The sequence below is a fragment of the Chiloscyllium punctatum genome, chromosome 8 (assembly GCF_047496795.1).
Source record: "Chiloscyllium punctatum isolate Juve2018m chromosome 8, sChiPun1.3, whole genome shotgun sequence".
Taxonomy (NCBI): Eukaryota; Metazoa; Chordata; class Chondrichthyes; order Orectolobiformes; family Hemiscylliidae; genus Chiloscyllium; species Chiloscyllium punctatum.
The window spans coordinates 80,257,446-80,281,275 of NC_092746.1; the positions used below are offsets into that span (position 1 = coordinate 80,257,446).

Sequence of the window (23,830 nt, forward strand, 5' to 3'; positions counted from 1 at the left end):
TAACTTGTAAGCAATGAGTGTACGTGTGAAATTTTATTTAAAAATGTACTCTTAGCATAAATTTCATGCAAGGAAGCATGGAGATTAGCTGAACCATAGGATGTTCCCTCAGAGGTTAGCAGACCCCACACGGATTACTATGTCTAAATTCATGCAATGGCTACTCAATAGATTATCTCTGAATTGATCATTACTGAGAAGATCTTACAAATAGGCAGTGCTCACGTAGTATCAAGGACAGGATCCATGTTTGTTCCCACTGAAGATTAATTTCAAAAGTGGTAAGAAGAGCAGGAGTGAATGAAGACGCAACAAACATAGCCAGATTTATTTGAGTTAATCGGACTTCTGGAGACTGTATGCCTTCAGGTCCTCAGGGCTGCACGGCTGGCAAGTCTCTGGTCCCACTGCCTTTATAGTGACTGTCTCGAGACACTTTGTCCCCTGTCAAAATAAGATATCTTTCATTCTGTTCACCTCTTGGAGTAAAGTGTCCACTGCTATTGGAAACCATTGCTCCACTGTTCACTGAAGTCATTCTACTTGCAACATGCAGCTCAGGCTAAGTGCACCTTTGGGTAGCTACATGACTAAATTCAAAATTAGGGTGCAAAATTTAATGCCCAACTCCACCTCTGCCTGCATTGGAAGGAATGGGTATAGGTTAATTTCACACTGCAGTCTCTTTGCCTTGCGAGAGTTAATAATTATTGAGGCCTTATTAGAGTTTGAGGTCAATTACATGCAGCATTATCTGGTTAAGCAACAAAGTGAAATTGGATGGATCTTTCATGGAATCATGATGAGTTGGCTAGAAGGTCTCTGACTCGCTGTTTCTGTGTGGAGTCCCAGTAGTTAGAGGTCACCAGTAAATTGATGTATAATAACTGGAAGTATTTTATCAAACTCTTCAAGTTTCTTAAGTGACTATTCTATTACATTCCAAGCTTTGTCTAAAGAATAATCTTTGTTACATTTCGCAATTAATTAAAGAATGTTTAAGAGGCAAGTTAAGCTACTTCCAATTTTACACAAACAATTGTAACTCGTTAATTAGATAGCTAGAGAAAACAAGTTTGCAATTTTTGCTGAGTTGACTCATCATCGTTTTTCAGAGATAAAAATAGAAGGGTCTAAGTGTCCCTGTCTCTGAGCCAGGACCCCTGAGTCATGCTCCAGATAAATAGAAATAACATCCCTGAACAGATTGAGTAGAAACTAATGTAAAAATATAGGGAACGCTGAGTTTGCTCAAGTGCATAAAATGTGAAACTGGGGTTTGGTTTGTGAGGAAATTCATTGAATAACAGAATTATGAATTTAAGAGGAATATATTTAACTAACACAATGATGGGCAGAACAGGTGATGTGTCATGACTGCAGCATGTGAGAGCTCCTGGATGTCACTGTAAACCAGTGCAATCACATCTGTAGTAAGGGTCTGCCACTTGTGCTTCAGCTTAACGTTAATGAGCTGCAGACACTGTGACACATAAAGGAGGAGGAAGTTACCTGGAAACTTTATTCTAGACTGCAATCACACCCCCTTAGGTTCGTATTGTGAGATTTGGTCAGTAGTCAGGAATAAGAGTGTGTGACTATGAGCCAGACAAGTAAAGGCATCAAGAACATGGAAGTAGAAGATCAACCCTTGGAATTCAGCAAGGGGTTTGGACAAGAATGGGGGCTGTAATGTGAAAGAAAAAATTTATTATTGTACCATGACACCAGAAGCTGTTTAGGTGGGAGAACTTAAAAAGAAATGCAGTGTTAGTGGGGCACAGTATAGTCAGGGGTTAGACACACTTCTTTGCATCTGAGAGTGAGATTCCAACAGTTGCATTGCCTGCCCAGTGTCAGCTTTTGGCCAATCTGCTAATGTGAGGAAATTGAAGTAGGAAGGGGGGGAATCCAATTGTCACGCTCCATGGAGGTACCAACAACAAAGGAAAGCCAAGGAAAGAGTTTCTCTACAGGGGGTGTGAGTAATTCGGCAATAAATTATAAAGCAGAACACCACATGTAATTGTGCCGTACTACCTGAGTCACATGCAAATTGGTATAGGGTAAATAAGATAAAGTTGTTCCAGTGAGTTGTATAACTAGACAACTAAGGATGGGTTTAAACTGTAAGAGGTTAGGGAGGGAGGATAGTGAAGGAACCATATGGGAGAAAATTGAGTATATTCTAGGGGAAATGACAAGGAAATGATCAAGGTAGCAATAGTAGTGATGATGATCAGAATATGGCAGTAAGGGACAGTTATTGCAAACTTGGAACTTGCCAGCAAATAGGGTTCCAGTTTGCATAAAGAGGGAAGAACTGAATTACATGCTCTGTGTCTGAATGTCCACAGCATTCACAACAAAATGGATGAGTTATCATCCCAAATAAAACGTTGTATGCATGACCCAATAGCCATTGCAGCAACGTGGCCACATGGAAACCAAAGCTGGGACCTGAATTTCTGATTATGCATGACATTCAAGAAGGACGGGACACTGAGAAAAGGTGCAGCAGTAGCAATGTTAATTGATGAGGAACTTAAGTACTGTTGTGAGGGATGACCTTAGTTCTAAACTTCACCAATTATAATTCGTTTTGGAAGAATAATTAAGAAACAGCATAGTGTAGAAATAATTGGCAGTAATTTGGTAGCCAATTAACAACAGTGGGAATGTAAGTCACAACATAAGGAAGATTAGGGGTAATACAGTAATCATGAGGGATTTTGATCTCTAGACAGACTGAGTAAATCTAATTAGCATGAATATGGTGAAAAGGCTGAAGTTTTGGAAAGTATGTGAGATGGTTTTTTAATATATTGAGGAACCAATTAGAGAATAGACTATTTTTGGATCTCATATTTTGCAATGAAAGTGGCTAATTAATAATCTTGTTGTAAAGGAACCTTTGAAAAAGAGTGACCATAATAATAGAATTTTATTTTAAATTTGTAAGTGATACATTTCAATCAGAAACAAAGGACTTAAATCTAAACAAAGTTATGAAGCCATGAGAGGCAGACAGCGTGGATTGGAAACTATATTAAAAGGTGTAACTGTTGATAGGCATTAGCTAATATTTAAAAAGCTAATATAGAATCAGAGAATCCCTACAATGCGGAAGGAAGTCAATCAGCCCATTGAGTCCTCGACGACCTTCCAGAGTATCCCACCTAGACCCACCTCCCACCCTATCTTCGTAACCCTGCATTTACCATGCTAGTCCACCTAGCTTGCATGTCCCTGCACTCACTTGGCAATTTAGCACAGCCAATCAACCTAACATGCATATCTATGGATTGTGGGAGGAAACTAGAGCACCTGGCGGGAACCCATGCAGACATAGGGAGAACATGCAAACTCCACACAGACCCAAGGCTGGAATCATACCTAGGTCCTTGGTATTGTGAGGCAGAAGTGATAACCATATATTAAGATATAATTTACAACAAAAATGTATTCAGCTAATGCAAAATAAAGAAACAGCATTGTTTCAGTTGTGGCTAACAAAATAAATAAGGGATTGTTTTTGATTAAAACAAGGGATATATATAGTTGCTAAGAAATAGTAGGCCAGAGGAATGGCTTACTTAAAATTCTGAGGACTAAGCATAAAATTAAGAAAAATAAAATAAGATATGAGAGCAAGCCAGTGAAAAACATAAGAATGAACTGTAAAAGTTACTATAGATACATAAAAATTAAAACATTATCCAAAATGGACCAGTAATGTCACATAAAGTCCGAAGGCAGAAACTCAAGACACTGAGTTGATGGACACTCAGCAATGGCGATAAAGCTATAAAGTTGTGATAGTAGATGGACTGCAATTATTCTAATATAGATGCTAATAAAGACCTGGATAATAATATTGTAAAGAGCTGAGTAGCAGAAAAGCTGTAATCTGTGGGCTGAAAAGAATGCATTTCAATTTCAATGGAAATCTCAATGTGAATATCAAGCTCACTGTTAACAACACAATTTAATGATAAAAGTGAAGTAGGAAATTGTTTTGCATTTCAATTTGGCTAAAAGCAAGAGTGCTTTGTCAACAACAAATATTTCAAAATTTAATCCAAGCTTGTATGTTTTGAGTTAATTAATTATGATTGACATATATCACATATATACTGATATTTCTTACAAATCTTAATGATCTAGGATGTGCCAAAAGTTCTTGCTTTGTAAGCCAAAATAAAAATATTAAGTGATAAATGCAATCACAGGCATCTGTATTCCAAAAAAGCTTTTGGTTAATTCTATTAATCTTGGCAAAAACAAAGAGAGGGAAAGCCAAAACCATCTCTTTCATCTCTTGGAAATGTAAGTAGGTAATAGGAAGGGAAGTTGAGTAAAGTATTTATTTCATCAGACATTATGACAATATCTAGTTGTTTCTAAAGCCAAGTTAGATCATTTCCAAGGGATATTTTGATAACATTTCCAAGGAATGTTTTGACTATATGACGTAAATGGAGACATAAAAAGTATTTCCCAGCACAAAAGTAAAACACTGAGTGCTGGAAATCTAAAATTCAAAGTAAAAAGAAAATGTTGCAAATATTGAAGAGATCAGGAAGCAGCTTTGTAGAGAGAAGCAGTGCTCCAATTTTAGATTAATGACCTTTCTTCAGAAATAAGTAGAGAGCCAGGAACGAATGTTGGGAGAGGGCAATGAGGAATAGAAAGGAAGAGTTGTGACAGGAATTATCACCAGAACCTACTGTCCAAACAAATTTGTGCTCTTGTTTTTTTCATACATGCTTCTGCTCTTGCCCTCTAGATCCTTCTTTCATTTCTTTACATTTTTCATTGTCCTGTCATTCCTTTTGTCATTCAATCACTGCTACCCTGTGCACTTGTCAGTTTATTCCATGCCTCAGTATTTGCTTATAGACTGGTAAATCTCTATTTCCAGTTCTGATGAAAGGTCATTGAGCTGAAATATTAACTGTTTGTCTCTCTGCAGATGCTGCCTGACCTGCTGATGATTTCTGATGGTTTTCAACAAATTACACTTTTTCAATGTTTTGCAAATGTTTAATTCCTCTTTGCTCATATAATTTACACTTGAAGGTAAAAATATACTTCTAGATGAGCATTTGGATTCTTACTTCCACCCTGTATCATAATTGCATTGAAAAAGGTCATTTAATGATGCGGCAACATCCCACCAATAGGGAATTATCTATGGGAAGTGAGCATAAAAACAATTAGGCTGACTCACTTTAATATCCTGATGAGCCCTGTTGATAAGTCACATCCCCAAAGCAGTTTATTTCTTTACACATGCTGACTGGCCTGCTGTGTATTTTTGGCATACTGTTTTTATTTGAAAGTTACAAACAAGTTATTTTTCTTTAAATTTTACTCAGGATTGCTGGTATTCAATACAATCAGTGTCTATCACAAAATGATGAATACTTCTGTGAAGAAGGGGCTTAGGAACGCTTTCTGAAACCAGTCAGAAATTTCTGGAGAAACTCAGCAGGTCTGGTCGTACCTCTGGATAGTGAAACAGACGTAGCATTTCAAGTTCAAGATTCTTTTCTGCATTTCCTTCTTGAGAATAAAGTTGAAGTTAATTCCCCATCATAAATTGTTTCTTGTGAGGATTTGTGCTAGAGTGTTGGTTCCTTAATCCGTTGACTCTAGTAATAATGATAAAATTGCCATTGTCTTACCATAGGGCTGTTCTCTCATTAGAATGAAACAATTGTAGGTGGTTTAATCTGAGGATTACCACACCTTCTGTGAGAGGAGAGTTTGAGAAAGAGAGTCTTTCATGATAATCTTAGCCAGTGTGGGAATTGAACTCACACTGTTGCCGTCTTTCCACAACATAGAGCAGCTGTCCAACCAACTGGTATGTAATTCTAGTCCCAAAAGTGTGCTGAGACATTCAGTATACAGGTAGTTCAACTAGTCACCAACAGTGTGTTGAGACATTCAGTATACAGCTAGTTCTCCTATAACGCCATAGTTGCATTCCAGCAAAACCTTGGTTAATAGAGACTCACTTAATAGAAATACTGGGGCCTATGGAAAAAGTGGGGTTAGGGGCAAACCAGCAAAAAGAAATCACTCACAATCGTTCAAAATCACTCAACAGAATAGCAAAGTATAGCATAGCCTGACTGAAGGTTGAAATCATATCTATTAATGAAAAAAAATTTAACACAATACATTTTTAAAAATGTAAGAAAGTTGCTCTCTGTACAGTGCGTCTCACATAAAGCTGCTCTGTTGGCAGCTGACATCGGCGCATGCACAGAACAGCAAAAGACTGGCACCGACATTGTGCATGTTCAGAATGGCACAGAGATTTCAGCGCGTGCACTGTGCATGTGCAGCACGAAGCATGTGAGCTGGTCCCCACTGGAATCGCACTATTGCCAACAGAGGTAGGCATTCTCCAAAATACTGTTCCCTAATTCTTCAGCGACGTTATAGCTAAATCATGCTGCTAAAATGCGCTATCTCCCAGAATTACCTGTAGTAGTTTTCAGTTACACAAGAGTTTGCACTAATGAGACTTTCATCCTGTTTAACCTGTTATACTATATTAGTGGTTTAGAACATCAAAATCAAGCTTTTCTAGAGGTGGAACATGAGAATGTTGTAAAACACCTTGGGATTATTTGCAACCATTGATACATTCCTTGCAGTTTCTTGAAATATTGACATACTTTTGGCAACACTGTCTATAATTAACACAATCTTCCCAATCCATCAGCAGCCAGAAAAATGCCAACACAATAAGGAGGCAACTATTTATTGCCTTCACAAATCTCAGTAAGATATCAAACATGTGAGTAGAGGATGTCAACTTAAACTGCTGGAAAAACTAGCTGCTGACTGAAGCTATTCAATGGGATCGTCCTTTTCCATGACAGCATGATGGGTTAGGTCAGCCACGATTGGGCAATTTCAGAAACCTTCAGTTTTATAGTGGGGTCAAACCAAATTGTGTTCGGTTACCAAGATTCTGGAGCCATATACCTATCATCCACAGAGAGTGTCATAGGAACTGACAGAAAATTGTTCAACCTTGCTCTCCTGTTGTTCAAGGTGTGCCAAATCCTTATCATTGAGTTGCTCCAAGCTGACAATGCTGTACTGGTTTCCATACCAGGGAACATCTTCAACAGCAAATGGATAGACTTTGTCAGAGTTTGGTTTGTTCATGAGCACTAGAAAGTCAAATATTGTGGCCCAGGGTGTTGACACATGTCACTGTCTATCAGCATTGACAATGTGACACTGAAGATTGTTGATGACTTCATGTATCAAAACTTCACATTCACCAGCAATCTGTTACTTGATGCTGAAATCAACAATACATCACAACAGCCTCAACTGTTCTGTCTAAACTGAGTAAGAGAATGTGAAACAAAAGCAGATGAACAGAACAGCAAAATATGGATCTACCAAAACACTGTCCTCAATGTATTTCTCCACAGTGATGAAAACTGAACAATATATGCTCGGCAGGAGAAAAGACGCACAGTTTCAGCTCTGTGCCATCTCAGATATATCCATAGTATCTCTTATCAGAATAGGTCACAGACTCAAAGGTCACAGGGTGTGCCATTTTGATCAACATACACTATACAGTGCCTTTTAAGTCAATGATGTGCGTGCTGGTTCAGCCATGTTGATTAGATGGATGACAACTGCATACCCAAAGATCTTCTTTATAGTATACTGGCCATTAAGTAATGGCCTCTTGGGCATCCATACCTTTACGACAAATGTGCCTACAAATGAAGATGATGAATATTGACACTGACAACAGAGAGACAACTGTTGATGGCCATGCCCACTGGAAGCATCTTATATGGATGGGCATTTGAAGGGAGAAGGATAAATGAAAATCTCAGTTAGACCATAAGGCTATAAGATACAGGAACAAATTAGACCATCAGGGCTTTTGCCCGAAACATCGATTTCGCTGCTCGTTGGATGCTGCCTGAACTGCTGTGCTCTTCCAGCACCACTAATCCAGCATCAGCCCATCAAGTCTGCTCCACCATTCGATCATTGTTCACATGTTTCTGAAACACATTCCCCTGCCCTCTTCCTGTAACCTTTGATACCCTTACTAATCAAGACTCTATCTATCTCTGTCTTAAATACACTCAATAACTTGGCCTCCAAAGCCATCTGCAGCAATGAGTTCCAAAGATTCACTAACCTCTGGCTGAAGAAATTCCTCTTCATCTCAATTCTAAAGAGTCATCCCTTCATTCTGAGGCTGTGTCTTTGGGTCCCAGTCTCTCCTACATGTGGAAATGGCTTCTCCACATCTACTGTATCCAGGCCTCTCAGTATTCTATACATTTCAATGAGAACTAACTGACCTTTCTAAACTTTGAGTACAGACCCAGAGTTCTCAACTGCAAGTCATATGGAATTGCACCTCACCTGCACCCAGGATCATTCTTGTAAACCTCCTCCAAACCCCCTCCAATGCCAGCACATCTTTCCTTAGATATGGGACCCAATAGTACTCACAATATTTCAAATGTTGGAAACACAATATTCCAAACTCACTAGAGCCTTATACAGCCTCAGCAGTACATTTCTGCTCTTTGTCTTTCTCACTGCTGACTGAACCTATATGTTAACCTCAAGAGAATCTTAAACTAGGACTTCAAAGTCCCTTTGTGCTTCAAATTTCTGAAGCCTTTCCCTATTTAAAAAATAGTCTGTGCCTCTATTATTCCTACCAAAGCGCATAACCTCACGCTTTCCCACATTGTATTCCATCTGCCACTTCTTTAACCACTCTCCTAACCTGTCCAAGTTGTTCTGCAGCCAGCCTGCTTCCTCAACACTACTTGTCCCTCCATCTGCCTTTTTGTCATCCCCAAACTTAGCAATGATGCCCTCACTTCCTTTGCCCAAATTGTTAATGTATAACATGAGTAGTTGTGGTCTCAACGCAGACTGCTGCGGAACTTCATTTGTCCCTACTTGCCACGCTGAAAAAGACCCCTTTATCCCGACTCTCTGCCTGCTGCCAGTCAACCAATCCTCTATTCAGGCCTTGACCCTAACACCACGGACTCTTCCTTTATTTAGCAGTCGTCTGTGTGCCATCTTCTCAAAGCTTTCCTTTCATCAGATATATATGGATAGCTGTGTTTCTGGCAAGCATTGGAACTCAGAAATAGTACTAACTCATGATTGTTTTTAAAGGGCATAAAAGGAAGCCTATGGTTTCCTGAACGTTTTGGGCCCAGTTACCCTTCTTCAGTTCTGAGAAAGAGATACTGTACCCAAAACACTAACTCTGCTTTCTGTCTACAGATGCTGCCAGACCTGGTGAGCTTTTCCAGTGTTTTCAGATTTTGTTGGAGAAGTACTAGTTATGTAACAAAAGAGGCAGGAAGAAGAAAAAATAAAATAATTCACATTTGCCCGATACCTTTTCATAACCTCAGGATAGCCTAGAACATTACCAGGCAATAGAATTACTTTTTGAAATGTTATCACTATGGGAAACCAACCAGTCAAACAGTGGGATTGTTAAAACATTGACTTCAATATGTTGAGGTAGAGAGATCCCAGGATTAGTGAGCACAAAGTACAGTGAAGATAAAGTAAACAATTCCAAGCCCCAGAATGTTTGTGGACATTTTGCAATGTGTAATTCTAAACAGATATATAGTATGTCATTATCTTTTTGAGTAGCTCAAAAAATTGATGATATCTTGAAAGTGTCTAAATTAATTCAAGCTCTGGTTTGTAATATTTGTGTACTGAAAAATGTGTTGCTGGAAAAGCGCAGCATGTCAGGCAGCATCCAAGGAACAGGAGAATCGATGTTTCGGGCATAAGCCCTTCTTCAGGAATGAGAGTCCTGAATATTTGTGTACTGCTGAGAATAATAACTGCTGTTGTGCATGTGGGTGTATTATAACATGCGTCAACTTTTTCATTATTCAGGAGGCCTTTGGCATAATTGCTGCTGCAGTTCCAAACAGATGATGTTGTCACTCTACCACTACATACATTGTGGAGAGTGATACAATAGAACTGTGACATTATACTTGATCAGTTTAAGGTCTTGCAAAATAACATGGAAGAGCTAAACAGTAACACTGCATATTTCAAATTCATCCTTGAAAAGAATAATAGGAGAAAGTGAGGACTATAGATGCTAGTGATCAGAGTCGAGAGTGTGGTGCTGGAAAAACACAGCAGGTCGGGCAGCATCCAAAGAACAGGAGAATCGACATTTCGGGCATAAGCCCTTTATCAGCCCTTCCAGCACCACACTCTCAACCTGATGAAAATACATTTATTACAAAAAAAATTATTCAATGGTTATGAGGCATCAGTGTTACTGGCTAGGCTAGCATGTATTGCCCATGCATCATGCCCCTGGAGAAGGTGATGAAGAGCCTATTTAACTGCTAATGTCCTTGGGGTATTAGGCCACCCATAATACTGTTGGGAGGCACTTCCAGAATTTTGACCCAGCAACAGTAAAGAAAGGACAAAACTGTTACAAATCCGAATTGTGGGTAGTTTTGAGAGGAACTTTCAGGAGGTGGTGTTTTCCTGTTGGTAGAGTTTGTGGGCTTGAAAAGTGCTGTCAGAAGAGCTTTGGTGAGTTATTACTGTGCATACTGTAGATGGCACACACTGCTGTCACTGTGCATCAGTAGACAAAGCACTGACTGTGATGCCAGTCAAGCGAGCTGCTTTACCCTGGATGGTGTCACACGTCTTGACTTTTACAGGGGCTGCACCTGAAATGACTCCACAGAGGTCAGTATCCTGTCACCAAGTCACCGTTTATTTACATGTTATTGACACTGGTTCAGCGTCCTCAGAGCCATCTCTCAGAGTGAACAGAACGTCTGACACTCTTGTTTATTTCTGTCAGCCAGGGATCTCTGCTTGGACCACATTAACAGGCCCAATCAGGGAATTCATTATCTGTGAGATCCATCTGGCTGACCCCATTACTAGCATCCATCCTTTGACAAGATGCCACGCCGGAGGCTACTGAGTATGAAAAGGGCCCAAGGGTCTTAGAGGCAAGATGCTAGCATGGATAGAAGATTGGCTGTCTAGCAGAAAACAGAGTGGAGATTAAAGAGTCCTTCTCAGGGTGGCAGTCGGTGACAAAAGAGATAGTGCTAGAAAAGCTAAAAAGTCTTAAAATTGATAAATCTCCTGGGATTTATCCTAGAGTTGGGATACATCCTAGAGTTCTGAGAGAGGTGGCTGAGGAAATAGCGGAGGCATTGATTGAGATCTTTCAAGAGTCACTGGAGTCAGGGAAAGTCCCGGATGATTGGAAGATCACTGTTGTAACCCTCTTGTTCAAGAAAGGATCAAGACAAAAGATGGAAAATTATAGGCCAATTAGCCTAACCTCGCTTGTTGGTAAAATTCTAGAATCCATCATTAAGGATGAGGTTTCTAAATTCTTAGAAGAGCAGAGTCTGATTAGAACAAGTCAACATGGATTTAGTAAGGGGAGGTCATGCCTGGCAAACCTGTTGGTATTCTTTGAAGAGGTGACAAGTAGGTTAGACGAGGGAAACCCAGTGGATGTGGTCTATCTAGACTTCCAAAAGGCCTTTGATAAGGTGCCACACGGGAGGCTGCTGAGCAAGGTGAGGGCCCATGGTATTCGAGGTGAGCTACTGGTATGGATTGAGGATTGGCTGTCTGACAGAAGGCAAAGAGTTGGGATAAAAGGTTCTTTTTCCGAATGGCAGCCGGTGACGAGCGGTGTCCCGCAGGGTTCAGTGTTGGGGCCACAGCTGTTCGCATTATATATTAATGATCTGGATGAAGGGACTGGGGGCATTCTTGCAAAGTTTGCAGATGATACGAAGTTAGGTGGACAGGCAGGTAATTCTGAGGAAGTGGGGAGGCTACAGAAGGATCTAGACAGTTTGGAAGACTGGTCCAGGAAATGGCTGATGGAATTCAATGTGAACAAATGCGAGGTCTTGCACTTTGGCAAAAAGAATAAAAGCATGGACTACTTTCTAAACGGTGAGAAAATTCGTAAAGCCAAAGTACAAAGGGATCTGGGAGTGCTAGTCGAGGATTCTCTAAAGGTCAACATGCAGGTTGAGTCCGTGATTAAGAAAGCGAATGCAATGTTATCACTTATCTCAAGAGGGTTGGAATATAAAAGCACCGTTGTGCTACTGAGACTTTGTAAAGCTCTGGTTAGGCCCCATTTGGAGTACTGTGTCCAGTTTTGGTCCCCACACCTCAGGAAGGACATACTGGCACTGGAACGTGTCCAGCGGAGATTCACACGGATGATCCCTGGAATGGTTGGTCTAACATATGAGGAACGGCTGAGGATCCTGGGATTGTATTCATTGGAGTTTCGAAGATTAAGGGGAGACTTAATAGAAACGTACAAGATAATACATGGCTTGGAAAGGGTGGACGCTAGGAAATTGTTTCCGTTAGGTGAGGAGACTAGGACCCGTGGGCACAGCCTTAAAATTAGAGGGGGTAAATTCAGAACAGAAATGCGGAGACATTTCTTCAGCCAGAGAGTGGTGGGCCAGTGGAATTCATTGCCGCAGAGTGCAGTGGAGGCCGGGACGCTAAATGTCTTCAAGGCAGAGATTGATAGATTCTTGTTGTCTCGAGGAATTAAGGGCTATGGGGAGAATGTGGGTAAGTGGAGTTGAAATGTCCATCAGCCATGATTGAATGGCGAAGTGGACTCGATGGGCGAATGGCCTTACTTCCACTCCTAGGTCTTATGGTCTTGTGGTCTTATGTGGTGTTCCACAAGAGTCAGTGTCAGGACCACAACTTTTTACTTTATACATTTATGATCTAGATAGTAAGTTTGCAGGTGACACCAAAATTGGAGGTGGAGTGGACAGCGAAGAGGGTTACCTCAGATTACAACAGGATCTGGACCAGATGGGCCAATGGGCTGAGAAGTGGCAGATGGAATTTAATTCAGATAAATGTGAGGTGCTGCATTTTGGGAAAGCAAATTTTAGCAGGACTTATACACTTAATGGTAAGGTCCTAGGGAATGTTGCTGAACAAAGAGACATTGGAGTGCAGGTTCATAGCTCCTTAAAAGTGGAGTTGCAGGTAGGTAGGATAGTGAAGAAGGCATTTGGTATGCTTCCCTTTATTGGTCAGAGTATTGAGTACAGTAGTTGGGAAGTCATGTTGCGGCTGTACAGAACATTGGTTCGGCCACTGTTGGAATATTGCATGCAATTCTGGTCCCCTTCCTATCAGACTGAGAATAAGATCTTTGATAAAATATGCAGGATTAAGCGTTTAAAACATAGCAACAATTTGAGGATGGGTTGCAGATTCCTTTTCATCTTGGTAAGTCCCAGGCTTCTGAATGGTTCATCATATTGTGTATATAATGTGTTGGTGAATTAAAATAGCAACCGATTGAATTTGTTGAAGTATTAGCATAACCATAGCCTTTTATTTTGACAGTGCAATAAATGACTATTATTGTCTTCAAATATACCTGACTATCACATTAATTTCATTGTCACAATCTTTACACAAGGAAGACATTTGTTCATAGAGCACTGCATCTAAAAATCGTACTAATTAGATCCCCAGGGAGGGCAATGGTATGTGTGGTGTTCCTTTATTATACCAATGAAGAACACCATGTTGGCCTTGAAGTACTGGGTTGCGTTTCCTCCCTTTGCTCAGAAATTGATCTAAGCCTGCAATGCAATATGCACGATGTGAATTCTCAAAGAAATACTGTTCCAGAAATTATACTGCATTTGTATTAGCTCAGTGTTGCAGTTGCACCGGAAATGTTAAGCATAAATATTTTATTGGATTGCTTTGTTTACAGGGAATAAATTCAATAGTGACATCCTGCTTTTTGCAAAGTTTGTAGATCTAGTTCAAGCTTGTTATTCATGTATCTATGCACCTCTTGAATCTGAGTCCAAAGGTTTGGGCTTCATGGTGCTTTGCGGGACCAGAGTACATCATCCAGGCTGACATTGTAATGCATTCTTGGAGGTGGAGCCCTTCAGATGAGATGTCCCCACTTCAAACCAGTGACAAATTCATTGTAAACAGCAAAGTGGAAATTTAATAATGTAAATTTAATAGGAGATTGTTTGAATTCAGTTACTTAAAATTAAGTGTTCATTGTGATTAAAATTCAACTAACAAGTAGTACAGGAAGACTTTTCTTTTGAAAGATTCAGTGTGCTGTCTTTGTGCAAAGGGAATGGAAGTGAAGGTTGTTGAGGCCAGAGCACCAAATCCCATATTTACACCTGTGAGAGACACAGATAAACATAAGAGGTGATTTCAACCAAATCTGTGTACACATGTGTCTCACTTATTAGCCTTAGGGATTGCTAAATGAATCTAATATGTAAAAGCATTTACGGTCATCCTTAAAATAATAAAACAAAGAACTGCAGATGCTGTGATCTGAAACAACAAAACAGAAATTGCTGGACAAATTCAACAGACCTAACAGCATATGTGGGGAGAAATCAGAGTTCGATTTTGACTCAATGTTTCGAGTCCAGTGACCCTTCATCAGCAGCTCGAGAAAAGGATGGTATTTACGCTGATAACAAGGGGGTTTGCCATGGAGAGGAAAGATGAGCAGATATGTGGAGGTGGAGCCCAGAAAGAGAGAAAGCCAGTTATTCAAACAAACCTCGGATGCTGCCTGAACTGCTGTGCTCTTCCAGCGCCACTAATCCACAAACAAAGGGATGGCTAATGGTAATCGAGGATGTAAAATAGCTGATAAGGGAGTGAATGATTAGGTGGAAATAGGTAGGTTGCGCTGCAAGCAGTCCATGTCATGACAAAGACATGAAGAAGGTACTCAGGCTCTAAAGTTATTTAATTCAGTATTGAGCCCTGAAGGCTGCAGGGTCCTCCAGCAGAAAATGAGATCCTGTGCTTTCTGTTTGCACTAAGCCTTACTGGAGAATTGCAGCAGGTCTAAGACAGAAGTGTTGGCCAGGGAACATGGTGGTGTGTTAAAGTGGCAGGAAATTAAAAAGCTCAGGGTCATTTTTACAGATAGAACATATATGTTCTATGAAGTTGTCACCGAATGGTTTCATTCTTCAGATATGTGTCTTGACATTCCATTGTTCCTCAGTTTTATTAATTGAACTGTGCCTGGTAAATTAAGATATATCAAGGGAGAGGTCTGCTATTTACTATTTAAAAGGTATGAGGTAATTCACCAGTAAGGTAAGCATTTTTAATGTTGCTATAAATAGAACAGCTGCTGGAATTTCCTCTTGGCTAAGTTATTTCATTGAGGCTTGGAGATTAGATTAGATTAGATTAGATGATTTACAGTGTGGAAACAGGCCCTTCGGCCCAACAAGTCCACACCGACCCGCCGAAGCGCACCCACCCATACCCCTTCTCCTACAATTACCCCTACATCTAACACTACGGGCAATTTAGCATGGCCAATTCACCTGACCTGCACATTTTTGGACTGTGGGAGGAAACCGGAGCACCCGGAGGAAACCCACGCAGACACGGGGAGAATGTGCAAACTCCACACAGTTAGTCGCCTGAGGCGGGATGGCACGGTGGCTCAGTGGTTAGTACTACTGCCCCACAATGCCAGGGGCCCAGGTTTGATTCCAGCCTTGGGTGACTGTCTGTGTGCAATTTGCATGTTCTCCCTGTGTCTGCATGGGTTTCCTCTGGGTGCTCTGCTTTCATGTCACTGTCCAAACTTATGTGGGTTTAAATGGATTGGCTATGTTAAATTGCCCGGTGGTGTGCAGGGCCATGGTAAACATGGGGTTATGAGAATAGGTCGGGATACTCTTTGAATGGTCGATGCAGACTCACTGGGACGAATGGCCTCTTTCCACACTGTAGGGATTCTATGAGTTCTTCAATGTTTGCTTCAAGCAGTTTTAAAATAAGTGGATGTGGAGACATTATGGGTGGATTCAGGATGAGTAAAATGGGCAAGGTTCATTTTACAGCTTGCGGTCCTCTAATGTATGCAATGTGTAAGCATATGAGTGATAGGTAGGGCAGGACAGAGCAGGGCTGAGCTCGGCTTGCCTTTCCTTAAATAGACTCTCGGTAGCTCCCTATCAAAGCTCATGCATGAATTCAAGTTACCAGACTGCTGCCAACACTCATTTAAATCAGACTCATTTAAAGCCTTTGGGAGCAACCAGGAGAAAAATGAAGGTTTTTTTTTAAACAAAATGCAGCCGAGCCACTCCACTTTAACAATTAAGTTACCAAAGTAATTATCAGGGTAACTCACTGGTCGCCAATTATGAAAACATTTAGTATCTTCACTGTTAATACCCAAGAATACATTCGAGTCTGTCATCACGTGAAGCAGGAAATCTACTCAGTAATCCCTAGTTAGAAAACAAATATCACAAAGCAGCTGGAAAAAGTGAATCACTGCTCTCTTGTGCAATAATATCTACTTGAGGCAAACAGATTAAACTGTAGAAATTATCTGAGCAAATCGACGCCTCAATAATGTTTAGTTTCCTTTTTTTAGTATGCATTGAAAGTAAATACTCTACTTCCAGTGCTGATAAGTAAAATACAGTTTGTTCATAATTCAATATAAAAATGCTCTGTCTTATTTGTATCTGTCATAGATGTAAACTAGAGATCCATAGCTGTGTGGTTACAATAGTCTATACGTGTAGTCCCTCAAGCACATAACACCTGGGAACTTTATTAAAGTGCCCTCCTGTTGAATGAGCACCATCTCAGCACAAAAAGAACGAAATGAATTTTCAGTTTCACACTGCTTGAATAAAATTAAGCATTTTGTGATTTATGATGTGTATTACTTTTGTAACAAAGCTATGATCATTAGAATAACCATATTTACTGGCTGAAAATCACTGGGTTTTGAAAGGACTAAAACAGCAGGCTTTTAAGATGGTCATCAATAATTGGGTGACTTGTGTAATTTCTGTACAGACTCAGAACCGTCTCAAGTCTTGGAAAGTTCCTGAATAATTGACCCTGGTTGTGGTGTTCCCATTTGAATAGAAATGCTAAGATGAGGTTGCTGCACAGGTGGATAGAGTGGTCAAGAAGGCATTTAGTATACTTGCCTTCATTGGACGGGGTATTGAGTATAAGAGCTGGCAAGTCACATTAAAATTGTACAAGACATTGGTTCAGCCACATTTAGAATACTGTGTACAGTTCTGGTTGTCACATTGCCAAAAGGATGTGGATGCTTTGGAGAGGGTGCAGAGAATGTTTACGGGGATGTTGCCTAGTATGGAAGGTGCTAGCTATGAAGAGAGTTTGAGTAGGTTAGGTTTGTTTTCATCAGAAAAAAGGATATTGAGGGGGGACCTGATTGAGGTTTACAAAATCATGAAGGGTATAGACAGGGTGGTTAGAGACAAGCTTTTTCCCAGGGTGAAGGATTCAGTACCGAGAGGTCACGCTTTCAAGGCGAGAGGTGAAAAGTTTAAGGGGAATACACGTGGCAAGTACTTCACACAGAGGGTGGTAGGCATCTGGAACGCGTTGCCAGCAGAGGTGGTAGAGGCAGGCACGGTAGATTCATTTAAGATGCGTCTAAATAGATGCATGAGTAGGTGGGGAGCAGGGGGATACAGATGCTTAGGAATTGACCGACAGGTTTAGACAGGACATTTGGATCGGCTCAGGCTTGGAGGGCCGAAGGGCCTGTTCCTGGGCTGTAAATTTTCTTTGTTCTTCTTTGAGACCATCGACTGAGTTCTTGTGTCCCATTGTCTATTAACTTAATCAGAATTCAAAATCCAAACACTATGGGATGACTTTTACCAGAAATTGACAAAGTGTTGATTTTAGTGAGGTTAATGGAGGGTTTCCCTCACTGGGGCCAAGTGAGATTTCTCATGTTCTATTCCCAAACTCATTACTTCTGTCCCACATCCCTGTCGTGCCCCACTTGTCACATTCTCCTACTCACTACAGTTGGAAGTATTCACCACTGTCTGGGACATCTCCGAATTACAGGGTTAAGCACCATATTTTATAAGTAGGTGTGCATAGGGAAAGTGCTGGTAGTCTGGAGTTGCCCTGCACAGTTTGTGTAAATTTCCCCAGAAAGGTCCAACAAAGGAAAATTGTTGCCCCACTTTGTGGGCGTTAACCTGGATGTCCTGATGGATGGATGATTCAGAGCAGGACCATCCTCTTTCCACCAGGACTAACAAAGGAGACCATGTCACCAGATCCTGCCAGCCTGGTCTGAAGTTGCCACCTGGGTCAGTGTTGTTTCCACTGTCCAGGAACCATCCAGGAATGACCTTCTCTGCTCTGCCAAGATAAGTGCCACCATGGACATTAGGTGAATGTGGTTCTACCCATGGAGATATTGGGAGAGGGATCCAGGATGGAGCTCTGGTGATGCAAAGAGCAAGTCAGAGTCACTAGTTACTGCTTTGACTTTCTTGTCAGGAATTGTCATCATCTGGTTTGTATTCTGCATTTCAATGAGGTTAGATTAAGTAATAATGAGATGCTAATGCAATCAGACCTCTTGCCGTTCACTAGCAAGAATCCCAACTCATCAGGTTGCAAAATAAGCCTATTTTCTTTTGACCTTGAGAAGCTCCTCACTGCCGATCTCATGTGATTCTCCGAACTTTCTCACCAGAGTCCATGTTGTTCAGTTTCAAGGAAGATTCTGCCCATGTCCTCAAGTGACCCTTAATAAATGAGGCTCAAGAGGAAAACATTTGTCATCAGTTAGTGTAAACAGCCATTATTCATTCCAGTTTGTGTAGAATCGACTTCTCGCTTCGAATCATTTATGTGGGCAATAGAAAGTGATCATGGTCACATGATTAAAACTGACTTAAGGTAGCAAATCTTGCACCTTCCTGGTTCTTGCAGTAAATATGTCAGTCTGGGAGCAAGCAGCAGAGTAGATTGTTGTATAGGTCTCTCTCCCTCTCCAATTGTTTTTTTTCAACCTGAAATCCTACTGGTCATGATTATCCATGTGCCACAGGCAGAGAGAAAAAAAATTAAAACATAACTGAGCAGCTGCTGTAGAGAGATGATTGTTTGGAAGACATTATACTATACTGAGAATAACTATAACAATGAGATATATAGCATGATCTAACAATGGCATGAGTAGTCATGTGCAAAAAAACTGTGATGAAAAGTTGGAATGAGAGAGATGGACTTGTAGAGAACAGTGTAATTATAAAGCTGTAAAAGAGTTGGCAGAAAGCTGCCAGATTCAGATAGAAGCTATTCTTCTGGAAGAAAAGGTCATTACACGTCAGATTCCACAAAGAAAAGGAAAGGAGCCATCTGTGCCATATGTGGACAACCTGTAAAAGAAGATGTAGACAGGAGAAGGAAGAACAGCAAAATGTCAAGCATACAACTGAGAGCAAGGTCCATAAATCCCAACACTTGTAAAAACAGAACTCTCATAGTTCATTGAGAAATGAATTGAGAGGAATGTTGAAAATTCCTCAGCCTCCAGTGTAACAGTCACTTTTGCTGTCAATTGCCATCTTTCCAATTTCCAAACTAATTTTCTCAATTTTAACACCGCATTGGCATTTTTCTCACATTATAAAACCTGTTCAACAGATCCCAACTTAATGAAATTCTACACAAGAACTTACACCAAAACTCTGCCAATAAAGGCACCTAAAACAGAGTGTTTCTGTACAGACCTTCACTAATGTAAGTTTCATGCACGTCCCTAACCGTAATAATTACTCCATTGGTGGTCTCTCTCACAGCTGCCTGCAGTTTGAACTTGAAAATACCTTGCTTTTTTTTTAACTTTCAGGAACAGCAATACATTTCAGAATGGTGAGTGGTTTGGAGGGGAACATGCTTGTGGTGGCATTCCCACCTATTTGTTGTCCTTGTCCTTCTAGATGGTAGTGGTCACTGGTTTGGAAAGTGATGTGGAAGGAAGTTGCTTTGAGTTGATGCAGCATAACGTTTGAATGGTACAGAATGCTGCAATGATGGAGAGGCTGAATGTTTAAATCGGAGGATGGAGTGCCAACCAAGTTGTCAAGTTTGTCTTGGATTTTTTTTTAGTTCCTTGAGTATTGTTTGAGCTGAGTGGAGATTATTCCATCACTCTCCTGTATCTTATAAATGATGCACAGGATTTAAAATGGGAGAAAGTGAGGACCGCAGATGCTGGATATCAGAGTCGAGAATGTGGTACCACTATGTTGCTGCCTTTCTAATATTTTTATAATCTCTAATAAATACAGTACTTTGAAATCTGAGCCTGAAGACAATTGGCAACCTTCATTCATGCTATGCAAATGCCAGGCAATGACCATCTCTAACAAAACAGAATCTAACCGGTTCTGAGGAAGGGTCACTGGACACGAAATGTTAACTCTGATTTCTCTCCATAGATGCTATCAGACCTGCTGAGCTTTTCCAGCAGCTTCTGTTATTCTTTCTGATTTATAGCACCTGCAATTCTTTCAGTTTTTATTTAGAATCTAACCATCGCCTCCTTGAAGATCAATTACATTATCATCCCTCAGTTCCCCCCCACTCACATCAATGTGGATTACTATTGACCATAAACTGAATTGGAATATCCACAAAAGTACTGTGGCTACAAATCAGGTCAAAGGCTTGAAATCCTCCGGTGTGTAACACGCCTCCTGACATCCTAAAGCCTGTCAGGAGTGTGGTGCTGGAAAAGCACAGCAGGTCAGGCAGCATCCAAGGAGCAAGAGAAGACATTTCGGGCATAAGCCCTTCATCAGAAAAATGCCTCATTCCTGGCATTTGCATAGCATGAATGAAGGTTGCCACTTGTCTTCAGACTCAAATTTCAAAGTATTGTATTTATTAAAGATTATAAAAATATAATATTCGGGAGGCAACAACATAATGGTATTATTACAAGATAATACATGACTTACATGAACGCTGGGAATTTGTTTTCGTTAGGTAGGGAGATTAGGACCCATGGGCACAGCCTTAGAATTAGAGGGGGTCAATTTAGAATGGAAATGAGGAGACATTTCTTCAGCCAGGGAGTTGTGGGCCTGTGGAATTCATTGCCATGGAGCGCAGTGGAGGCCAGGATGTTAAATGTCTTCAAGGCAGAGATTGATACATTCTTAATCTCGCAAGGAATTAAGAGGTATGGGGAAAGTGCAGGTAAATGCAATTGAAATGATTAGCCATGATTAAATTGCGGAGTGGACTCGATGGGCCGAATGGCCTTACTTCCATTCCAATATCTTATGGTCTTAATACAGGACAAATAATCCAGAGACCCAAGCTAATACGCTGGAGACATAGCTGCAAATTCCACTATGGCATCTTGTGAAATTTGAATGAATGAAAATCTGGAATTAAAAGTTAGCCATTTAACCATGTAGATTGTTGTAAAAACCTATCTGGTTCACTATTACCCCTTAGGGAAGGGTATCTGTCATCCTTTGCCTGTGATTCCCAACCCATAGCAAGTGGTTGACTCTTACCAGGGCTTGAAATGGTTGAGCAGGTCAGTCAGTTCAACTAGCAATTAGGGAAGGGCAGTAAGTGCTGGCCCAGCCAACAGTGCCAACATTCCATGTATGGAAAAGAATTAACTAGATACTGTGATATGTAATACACCAAGCTCTTCTGGTATTTATGTACGATAATGACTATGCTCAACTCCATGTACCCTCTGTGTTTTCTTCCACAGTGGCAGAGGTCTGGAGTAGTCTGCTGTACTTCCTGACAGTGTTCTATCACTGCCTTCTGTGGTGCTTATTGTCAGTGATGTGCAGCTCCATGACATCATGCTCCTCTAGTCCCCTTACTCAACAACAGACTACAGAGCAGCATGATGATATAGAAGTCCTTATCAATGCTTGTCCCTATAATTAATAAGGAAAAAGAATTAGCGGGATACAAAGTTTGAATGGCAAAAAGATTTAACTTTTAAGTAAAGTCATCAGAGCTATCACCAAATACTTGATGGTTGAGGAACATAAACAGAAATTGTTGCAGAAAACTCAGCAGGTCTGGCAGCATCTGTGGGAAGAAAGCAGGGTTAACATTTTGAGTCAGAACTGAGCTCTGATGAAGAGCCACTGGACTTGATGTGTCAACTTTGCTTTCTTCCCACAGATGCTACTGGATCTGCTGAGTTTCTCCAGCAATTTCTGTTTTTGTTTCAGATCTCCAGCATCCACAATTCTTTGTTTTATCATTGATGGTTGAGGGCCTCACTATTGTGAATAAGAAGGTGAGCACAAGTCCTTTCTTGACTGCATTTTTTCCTGGCATTGGAAAGCTATTTATAAGGGTTTCATGCAAGTTGGAGGTGGATTCTGTTAAATTTTTTTAAAAAAGCTTCTAATTCAGTGCAAGTTCAAAAGCTGACTGGGGGCAGATGTTTGCAGATAAAGGGACAGCTGGAAAATGGGAAGCCTTCAGAAATAAGTTATTAGTCCAGAGACAGTACGTTCCTGTGAGGGTGAAAGGAAAGGCTGGTTGGTGCAGGGAATGCTGGATGACTAAAGAAATTGAGGGTTTGGTTAAGAAAAAGAAGGAAGCATATGTCAGGTATAGACAGGATAGATCAAGTGAATCCTTAGAAAAGTATAAAGGAAATAGGAGTATACTTAAGAGGGAAATGAGGAGGGCAAAAAGGGGACATGAGATAGCTTTGGCAAATAGAGTTAAGGGGAATCCAAAGGGTTTTTACAAATGCATTAAGGACAAAAGGGTAACTATGGAGACAATAGGCCTCCTCAAAGATCAGCTAGGCGGCCTTTCTATGGAAGGCATAGAATGTAGGGAAACCTTGAAAAATGTCCATATTACAGAGGAGGAAGTGCTGGCTGTCTTGAAACACATAAAGGTTTCAGGACGTGATCTGTACCTTAGAACTTGGTGGGAAGCTAGGGAAGTTATTGCTGGGCATCTTGCTGAGATATTTGCAACATCAATAGTCACGGGTGAGGTGCTGGAAGACTGGAGGTTGGCAAATGTGGTGCCACTGTTTAAGGAGGGTGGTAAGGATAAGCCAGGGAACCATAGCCCAGTGACCCTGACGTCGATGGTAGGCAAGTTGTTGGAAGGAATTCTGAGGGACAGGATGTACATGTATACTGATTAAGGATAGTCAACATGGCTTTGTGCATGGGAAATCATGTCTCACAAACTTGATTGAGTTTTTTGAAGAAGTAACAAAGAGGATTGATGAGGGCAGAACGGTAGACATGATCAATATGGAGGTAAAAACAATAACTGCAGATGCTGGAAACCAAATTCTGGATTAGTGGTGCTGGAAGAGCACAGCAGTTCAGGCAGCATCCAACGAGCAGCGAAATCGACGTATCGGGCAAAAGCCCTTTATCAGGAATAAAGGCAGTGAGCCTGAAGCGTGGAGAGATAAGCTGGAGGAGGGTGGGGGTGGGGAGAGAGTAGCATAGAGTACAATGGGTGAGTGGGGGAGGAGATGAAGGTGATAGGTCAAGGAGGAGAGGGTGGAGTGGATAGGTGGAAAAGGAGATAGGCAGGTCGGACAAGTCCGGACAAGTCAAGGAGACAGTGCTGAGCTGGAAGTTTGAAACTAGGATGAGGTGGGGGGAGGGGAAATGAGGAAACTGTTGAAGTCCACATTGATGCCCTGGGCTTGAAGTGTTCCGAGGCGGAAGATGAGGCGTTTTCTTCCAGGCGTCTGGTGGTGAGGGAGCAGCGGTGAAGGAGGCCCAGGACCTCCATGTCCTCGGCAGAGTGGGAGGGGGAGTTGAAATGTTGGGCCACAGGGCGGTTTGGTTGATTGGTGCGGGTGTCTCGGAGATGTTCCCTA

At 41.0% G+C, this 23,830-nt stretch overlaps 1 protein-coding gene across 7 annotated transcripts in view; it reads left to right on the forward strand.

Moving 5' to 3' along the window:
* The window catches only part of LOC140480693 (voltage-dependent L-type calcium channel subunit beta-2-like), a 349,445-nt gene that overhangs the window by 189,068 nt on the left and 136,547 nt on the right, over positions 1–23,830 (forward strand). The window lies entirely within an intron of this gene.